The sequence below is a fragment of the Limanda limanda genome, chromosome 1 (assembly GCF_963576545.1).
Source record: "Limanda limanda chromosome 1, fLimLim1.1, whole genome shotgun sequence".
Taxonomy (NCBI): domain Eukaryota; kingdom Metazoa; phylum Chordata; class Actinopteri; order Pleuronectiformes; family Pleuronectidae; genus Limanda; species Limanda limanda.
In genome coordinates, this window is record NC_083636.1 from 25,635,086 (window position 1) to 25,644,955 (window position 9,870).

Sequence of the window (9,870 nt, forward strand, 5' to 3'; positions counted from 1 at the left end):
TAGAAAATCGGAAGAGACACAGGCAGACTGAGTCTTGTAAAAATGTTAAACTTTGGTTGAGGTTTTTTCCACTTTATGCTACTCGAGTTAAACTCCACTACATTTCAAAGAGATACGTTGTATTATTGTTAGTCTTTAATACTCTTCTGATATTATTGTTTCACTTATCATACCAGTTACATACATACATTACAATAAAAGAAAAAAAAATGTGATGAGTGTATCAAATATGATAGATTTATTTTAGATTACTCAACAAGCCTGAAGCTGTGACCTTGGCCAACACAATAGATAAATTACACATAAATACATTGATAGTAATCTTATAGCACAGCAAGTACATAAGGGATTGAGAGGACTTTTAATATTAAACTTATACTTTTATAAACATACATTTTTCACATAAAGATAAATAAATCCTCCACAACTAGATCTCGTCCTGGGTTCTCACATTTTCTAAAAGAAACATATAATAACAATGAATCGAATAGTGTTTATATTCTACAAATAAATACTTACTTACATTGAACATTTTAGTAAAGTATAATTTTACAAAATACGAAACTGAGCGATTAATTGAATAAATAGGATGTGAAATATCCAAGTAAGTAAACGTTTTTTGGTTCCTTGTCATAACATGGTGTTAAAAGGTGAGTTGTTGTGTCTCATAATCTCTGTGTATCTTGAGTCCTGGTTATGGTGTGGGTCCTGGCGTGCTGTTTGCCGTGGATGAAGTCCATTCGAAGGGTACAGTTACACCAGGAAGAAATAGGAGGGAGAGCTGCTACAAGAAGCAGAGGTAACAATCACCGTGCTGTGGATTATGAGGTGCTAATTGTCGACGAAAGAATAAACAGGGAAGAAAAGAGGAGTTTAATCATTTCCCAATTAAGACACTTCCAAAGGTGTTTTGTGTGCATGTGTGTGTTACAGTGCTCCAAATTCCTTTTAATTAAGGCACAGACAGAGGTTACTAGTCTGTCTTTGTCTCGGTTGTATTTCAGAAATCTTCCGTTCTGTTTATTTTGACTGTGAAGATTTTAATATCCTTTAATTATGCATATTTAATTAATACACCTCCAGTTTACAGTGTACAAACTTTTAAACCTGTTGAGTTACAATTGTTTTCTGGCATTTCTCTTTTTTTGTTTTAGATTTTTGTTTTTTTTTGTTGGATGCAAATCAATGGGAGCAGAAAAACAAGAAGCCCAAGACCTACAGTATATTTTGTATATCTTATGCTTGTTTTGATCAATTTGTTGGTTGAGAGCTATCAATGAAATATCTAATATTTTTAGGATTTGGCACTACAACTTCACCTGTGAGCATTTGGAAAAAGGTCTGTCTTTCTATTTCAGCAGTTTTTACCATTCACCCATTCACACACACATTCCTACAGTGCATATATGTCATAGATTACTCTAACCTTGCCGGAATGTCCATCAGGGCCATCTGGGGTTTACTATCTTGCCCATCGAACATGGAATGGGGATCAAACCACAGACCCTCATGGTTAGTGGACGACTCCATCCCCCCCCCCCTGAGCCACAGCCATGGTGATCTCCATAGGATTGTGAATGCATGTATGCAGGAGCTGGCTTCTTCAGGTGTGTGCATGGTTGCAGATAAAGAGCCCACTGGTCCTGCAGGACGGTGTTTCCCTGAGGAATCTGTTGTATGTCAGTGGCATTATGTCATGTCATGTCATCACTCTCTGTCACAATACCAGTATTTTGCATGTGCAAAGACAGATTATGTACATTTTTTTATGGCGTGCATCTGCACTGATTTACATGCATGTGCCCAGGATCAGGGTTACACTGTATGGTGTCCTGTGCATGTGTTGGCCGTGCACCCCAGCAGACTGCTGTCTGCTCGGCCATTGTGTTGGCCCCTCACACACAGCTTCTCTGGAAATATGCCAACAACCAACCCCATTGTACCCACTGTGAAAAGAATGAAAGGGCGCTTTCTCAGACACACACATGCACATTCACTTGTCCATCAAAAAGCCACGTAATTACCCTATAACATGATGAATATTTACATACATTGCTGATCCTGTTAAGGCTAATGCCAGCTCCATTCAGCACTCTCTTTGCCTCAGTGATCTAAACACGTCCATGCCGGTGCACCTGCAATTAAATTGAGACTTGACAGTTTATTAATGAAGGTTGTGGCATCTCGGTGTCTCTCACGGCTGCAGGATGAGCTGAGCAACTGCAGTGTTGTGCTTCTGAATCAGGCCTGGGACCTTCGATGCAAGTCATCCACTGATGTCTCATCCATCTTTCAGCGTCTTGTTTTTATGTTCACCCAATTGCCAAAAACATACATAAAAAAGATAATAGGTAATAATAATCATAATCATATTTCCTGACTTCCCTGTGGTGTTATCTTTTCATTTAGGCTCCATCCAGGTTTGGAGAGATGTGTCTCCGAGATTTCTGCCTGCATGTCAACATAACTGAGGTGAATGGAATTTCATTTGTCTCTATCACAGCAAACGATTAAGTGGGGAAGAAAATCACAAAAATAAATAGTTTTAAAACCCTTTTCCTTTTCTGAAGCTATATCCAGGTCTATGGCCACACTGTTTTTCTACTGGAAGACTACATGAAAAATGTTGACAGGGAATTTTGCACCATTCGTCATCTATCATTCTTTGTATAACGTGTCTATTGTTAATGTGCATGGTAGGCCTATGCTCATTTACTATGAAATAACATTGAGACCAATGCTAAACCAGAGTCAAGTTCCCTGTAGGTGCACACTTACTTGGCCAATAAAGCTGATCCTGATTCTGATTTTAAAGGGCATCTTCAGGAGTGACATGAATCTCACATCTCAACATAGGAAATCTATTGCTGTGATTAACATACATGTGATAACATTATTTTACCTCTGTACTTATTTTCAGGCCGAGTCTCAGAAAATAAAACCCCCATGTCAGCTCATCTCTTTCTCTCCTCCTCTCACACTGTTGTCTCTATCTTAAAATGTTCACTTCCTCCTCCTCTCTCCTCTGACTTCCCAAAAAAAAAAAACCCTCCTTCCCTCCTGTCTCTTTCAGCCCGCTAGCAGCTACCACCCCCACCCTCCTACTATACACCCGCCCTCCCTCCTCCTCTCCCCACCATCCCACTCCCTCTCTCCCTCTCGCTTTTCCCCTGGCAGGCTGGTGATTGACACTTACAAATTACCCGGCGGCAGTGGCATTGTGTGTGACCCCTCTCTCTCATCTCCAGCCCGCTGCCGTTTTGTCATCTAATTACTGTGAATCCCCGGCCTGCTCCCCACTGCTGCATTTTTAATATGCTTGCCTTCCCCCCTCCTCTCTTTCTCTCTCTCTCTCTCTCTCTCTCTCTCTCTCTCTCTCTCTCTCTCTCTCTCTCTCTCTCTCTCTCTCTCTCTCTCTCTCTCTCTCTCTCTCTCTCTCTCTCTCACTCTCTCTCTCTCTCTCTCTCTCTCTCGCTCTCTCTCTCTCACACACACACACTCACCCACCCACAATCCCCCTCTTCCACTCACCTGCAGCATTACTTTACCTGCATCTCTGTCCAATACTTTCAGTGCCACCATCGTCTCTATATCGTCCCGTGCGCCCTCCGAGTGCTTTCTCTCCACCGCCTCCGTTATCACGCCATCACCCCTCCTGCCTCCTCTCTCCGCTCTCCCTCTCTCTGTGGAGTGACACTCCATCCCACACACGGGCCAATCCATGTCAATCTCTGTGTTTGCGTTCCAGTTTTCAGTAGTATCATTAAAGTGTTTGGTAAACATGTTTGGTTCACATGATCAATACGCGCTAATGAGCGCACAGCGGTCTCTGAGCTGCCGTGACAGTTTGGAGGATTTTGTCTTGCTGCTTCACATTTTCGACTAAAATGATGTTTCCATTTGTACGTAATGTTTGTGTACATTATTTGTATGTGCAATGCAAAACATCTTAAATTATTTTTCCCACCACTGTTCAATGCTTTCTTTGTAAATACAACTATACAACTATACAACATCATTAATAGAGGAAAACTCTGCATTTCATCCTCAGTGATTTCAGCACAATGCACAGTGTTTGGGCGTGATTAACGTTTTGCAATGCCATTTATTATGTTTGAGAAAAGATACAATGCATTTGAATTCTGTGGTGCGAAAATCTGCAGAATATCAATTCAAGCCATTCTTTTACCTCAAGGTGACGATTAGAAGGACTGAATGACATCTTGGTAGAGTAGAGAGAAACACAGATTACTTTGTTTGAATTTTCAATGCAGAGTAAAGAGTTATATAAAAGAGTGCAAAGTATGATATGCAGTAACATTCTGACATACTGTCTTCTTTAATAGATGCAGTGTACAGGCACAAATTAAGTTTTTCTTTTCATTCAAACACAAGGAGAAGCTACAGTATGCTGCACGTTTCTTACAGTTTCAGTACAACAAGGTGCGACACCCACAGTTACTCTCATACCTAGGCCTCACATAGAGTTTGTACCCATTTCGTTTTGTGTGTGTGTGTGTGAGAGAGAGAGAGAGAGAGAGTGTGTGTGTATGTGTGCTGTCCATGGCTCAGCTGTCCACAGCCAGACTGAGCTCCCCCGCCGATCCCCATCTTCCAGCTAGAAATCAGCAGAGCATGGCAGACTGCTGTTACAGCACAGCTCCGGAGGAAGGAGGGAGGAGAGAGAGCGAGAGAACAGTAGAGGGAGATAAAGACAAATAGAAAACGATGGTTGAAGAGCTAGAATTCATTTTGAGTGTTGGTTTTCTCTTGCCTTTGCTTGCATTGCTCTGCAGATCAGAAAGTTTTATTTAGAGTACAGGCGATGACAGATGCCTCACGGCGTAGCTGAAACAGACGTAGAGGCAGCCAGGCCAGGCAGCCGCCGACCTGCCCCTCCACCTTCTGATGTAGCTCCAGGGCGTGGCAGGATTTAGCATGGCCTCATTACCTTGTCATGAGTTTGGAGAAATATGGGCCTCCTGAGAGAGGCTCAGGGACGTGGACTGATGGAAAGGGGAAAAAGAAGGGTCGCTGACAGCAGTCGCATTGGACAGCGCAAAAAAAATACAGAGGGAGGAGGTGGGATGGACGAGGGGGAAAAGGGAGGGAGGAAAACGGGAGGTAGGAGAAGGAGGGTAATTGAGAGAGAAAGGGAGGAGAAATGTTGGTAGAGCTGGAGAAATAGAGAGAAGGTGAGGAGGGATGGAGTATGGTGGGGAGTGGCGAAACTAATGGTCCTGCCTGGAGAGATAGTAGTCAATCAATCATCTTTAAACAAAAGCAGCAGGCCCAGGGGAATATTTAAGAAGTGCTTATTTAATTAAAAGTCCCTTTGCTCACATTTATGGGCCATCCTTCCTTCAAATATTAACCTTGCAGGTCCTGGGAGGCCTTGGACGACCCAGCCCTGCACCGCGGGCCTGGACGGGGCAACTCACCTGGAAGAGGGAATACAGAGTCATCCCCATCTTGACACTTCTCTGAGATTTTCACTTATGAACCATAACATATGCAACAATTATTTGTGACAGAGAAGACACGATCTGTGTGTACAAGAGCACATTAGTCTTACTGGACCACACACCATTAGGCAAAACGCCTTTGTTAGATGTCTTTACTGACAGCAGCAGCCACATCTAAGGAGCTCCTATGCTAAGTTTAATCCTCAATGGATCATATTATTGATAATGATGCAGTCTCACTGTAAATGACACTTGACTCCATTGCCCCTAAAGAAGATAATAAAATGCAAGATATTACTGTCGCTCCCAGAGCTACAAAGGTTTATTTTCAGCACTTTGACCGAGTGTCATAGCTCTGTTGATCCATGCAGCTCTTAGCAAAGTGTTGAATTCGTCTGTATGGTATTATTAGATCATTAATACTAATACAATTACATTCAGGCTGTATCTGAATATTTGATTGGATGAACAATTACTGTCCTAAACTGTCCAAGCAGTTGAGTACAAATTAAAATACTGGACTACTGCCATTTCATACAACTTCATGCCTTTACCAATACTTTACTTACTACTCAGGGAGTCCCTTATATATATTATTATTTCACCACAGCAGCTATTATATCTAAGAACAATGATAAGCTTATGAAATTCAGTGCATTACTAGGATTCATACAGAGTAAGTTAATTAGCTTCAACGAAACCAGTTATAAAAATGCTGCTCAGACTTTAATGTATCACTTATAATAATTCAACAACCTAATAACAAATAGACACGGGCAGAGGCCTTTTTTTTGCAGAACACATTTATTTTAAAAAACATATTTTTACGCCACTTGTTATTAGATTTTTCTTGCAGTAGTGGTTATTTAACTTCTTTTGCCACCTATCGAATGCAACTAAATTGATTGAGCTGTCAATGAGCCGATTCATGAATCAATTCTTTGCTCTATAAAATAAATATATATATAATTTTTTATAGATGTCCATTTCCAAGTTAAATTTTCCTAAACATCCACGTCCCCAAAGATAATGATTTTAAAAAAGAAAATTACATGAAACACAAAATATTTTTTCTTATTATGTGTACGTCTAAATCGCATTGCTACGTAGACCTTTCACATTTTCCTGCTTGATGCCATATGCTCTGTGTGGTATAAAAAGGGATGTGTCTTTACAATAATGTCAATATTCGTAATAATGTTGTCCATGTAAATGTAGTCCTTTGATTTGCTTTCCACCTCTGCTGACAGGACTTGAAAGTTCTCAGTCACTTCCCACTGCTGGTCTCAGAAACAATGATATCAAGATCAAATATGTGTCATCATTTACTCTCTGTTTTGTGTCACTTAGTGATTTGTCACAACATTTACAGCACACTATATGACTTCACCCATATTTAGACGCTAGACCTGCCACTCCAGGCTTTCAAAGAGTCAGCTGGTGATTATTCAGACAATATAAAGATCATTCAGCCAGGTGGAAAGTAGTAAATATACCTAATTTCCCCAAGTCGCTGCAAACACGTGGCTTGTCAGAGCAAACGTCTCCTCCATGTTCTCATATGCAGTATAAATCAGCGCTCCTGTGTTCCCAGCACCCTTCATCTCCTCTCCGCCTCACTTCAGCTGATGTGTGCAGCTGACATCAGGCGGAAGAAACTGATCTCATCCTTCCCCCCCGCACATCAGACGCGTTCTCACATATTCACACACGTCTCCAGACTGCCGGGACGATCAAAACTTCACAGTGTTCTCAGCTTCTAATGAGAATGAGCTCACAGGTAATGATCACTTAAGACCTTCAAAAACACTCCACTTTACAGAACTGTGTTATGAACTGGTGCTCACTTTGTGGAAGCACCTTTAAACGCTTGTAAGTTTATTATGTTTGGTGATATTTACACACAACTCCTGCATTGCTTTGACTCATACCTTCATGTTAGGCATTTTTTTTGTTTACCGCGTTATTAGTCTGAAACATTTTAACACCAGGGGGGGATGGGGGTTAAAGTATTGTTGGATATAAAGGTAACGACCTCTGTAAATATAAATATCTGCAAACAGAGTTATGATCATGTGCATTTATTTTGGAACAGTTTGGTTTACATATATGGAAAGCCATATATGCTATATAAAAAAAGGTTATTTCATTATATTAATGTGGTGAATGCTCTGTATTTACATTGAAGCTGTCAATTTGAGGTTCAGTGTCTTACCAAAGGACCATTGGCAGGCTGAATGGAGGAGCCAGGGTTCAAACCACCAACCCTCTAGTTAGACGATCCGCTCTTACTCCGGAGCCAAAGCCCATGGTGTTTTATAATTTGATTTAAAGCAGAGCTTATCAATATTTTGGTATTAAGTGTTGACCACAGAAATAATTATATATAAAGGTGGTGTATGCAGACAACTGCTTACTAACAAGTGCTAACAAACCACATCAACTTAAAAGGCTGTAATATGTCAATGTTGTTCATAATGACAGTGAAAAAAAATATAAACTTGGGTTGAGGAGTTTAAATATCTCCTTCCTTCCAAATAAGGTTTGCAATGAGCTGGTGAAAACAGTGGAGCTTTTACCACCTGAGGAGCCAGGTATTTTATTTACTTCTGTTATTACTGCTGAGATGGTAGAGACCAAACACACTTACTCTTGGCAGGTAGCCAGACTGCAAATGAATGATAATGATAATATCATTATAATAATATCATATCAACTTGTTTTTGCTGCCCCCAGGTGGCTGAGGGACAGTTTTTTCAGCTTTAAGTATTATTCCTTTTGTTACATTTAAATTACATTACATTTCATTTAGCTGACGCTTTTATCCAAAGCGACTTACAATAAGTGCATTCAACCCCGAGGGTACAAACCAAGAACAACAAGAATCAAGAAAGTACAATTTCTTCAAAAATAAAGCAAAAGATTTTGTCGACTGACTGATTCCACAAACTGTCTGTATTTGTAGAAAGCATGCCCTGTGAACCATTTATTTGAAGGGCGTCCCACAGTCTGTAGGGTGGACAATAATAGTGAAGTTGTAAACGTTGGTGTGAATATAGTCTGGATTGTTTAACAAACCTCTGAAACAGTTAATACTGCGAGCATAGACCATAAGATTGCACTGTATAAAAAAGTACCAGCAGTTCAGTAAATCCTTCAAACTTATCTTTAAGCCACTTATGACCAGTAATAAATAACATTATGTTTCATTTGATGAAAAACCATCAACATCATTGCAGATAAACCAGGTAGGATGAAGCCAAACACTTCAATCTGCATAACAAAACAAACAATAACAAACGACTGTATCTTGTAGAACTGTTTGAGGAGGACTAACTAATGACACTGCACCAGTAATAATACAAATAGTCTAATCTATGAAAACATATGGCATTATTTAAGTAAAAAAGTAAAAAAACTGAACTTTTAACAGACCACGACAAGAGATGCTTATGTTTTTTTATACAGAATTTCATATCAGCATTTTCCTTGGGTGGCTTTACAAAAATCCAGACCAGTGAGAAGTGACTGACATTATCTGTATGTAAAATGGAGTTCAGTGGTCATGAGCCGTTTTTGGGGAAAATGCAGCTGAAGAGACAATGTCATTGTAATAAACTAATCCCCCCATGAACTGTACAGAATTAAGATTTTCATTAAATGGGAGATAAAATCACAATTTACTAAAGATAGGAGGAGAAAGGAGGGGAATGACTTGATGAGTTTGGAAAACATACACTTTATGATGACATCTCACACAAGTGGATGTATTGTCTGTTGTGGAAAAAACCTCTTTCCTTCTCAACGATTCAATTAGCTAATACCTGGAGTTGAAGTCATGACAGGAAGTTTGATGAATTCCTCTGCAGATGCTGGCTGCAGAAACACTGAGGTTTCAAAATCACTAAATGTTTTGTAAAAAATAAAGGTGTCTGTTGCAAATTGAATTTATGCTGGAGGTGATATGACAAACAAGTTTATATTAAGGAGATGTTGAAGCTTCTATTTTGTATAGTAATTTCCACAGTTGACAGGTCTCTGCAATTCTCAATACTACAGACTGAACAAAAATACGATTGAGCTACAGTTTCTATCGAAACATATACAAATGTTCCATTTACAGTAATTTAAAAGCAGCCACTTATGTTATGTGGCCTCAGCTGCTGCTATAGAATTTATTGGACTCTGATTCTCATAGTTGTTTTGGAGTGCACTTCTTCAGGTGTACCTAATATTTTTTCAACTTATATAAATCTCACCTCACGACTGAAAGAAAATCATCTTAATCTTGTTGTTGAAATTGTTTAAATGTATGCAATAGCTTTTTAGGAGAAGGTATTTCATATGTTAGAACCCTTTTTTCTGTTTTGGCTTCCAGTGCGTGTCAGAATTGTCTGTCTGATAT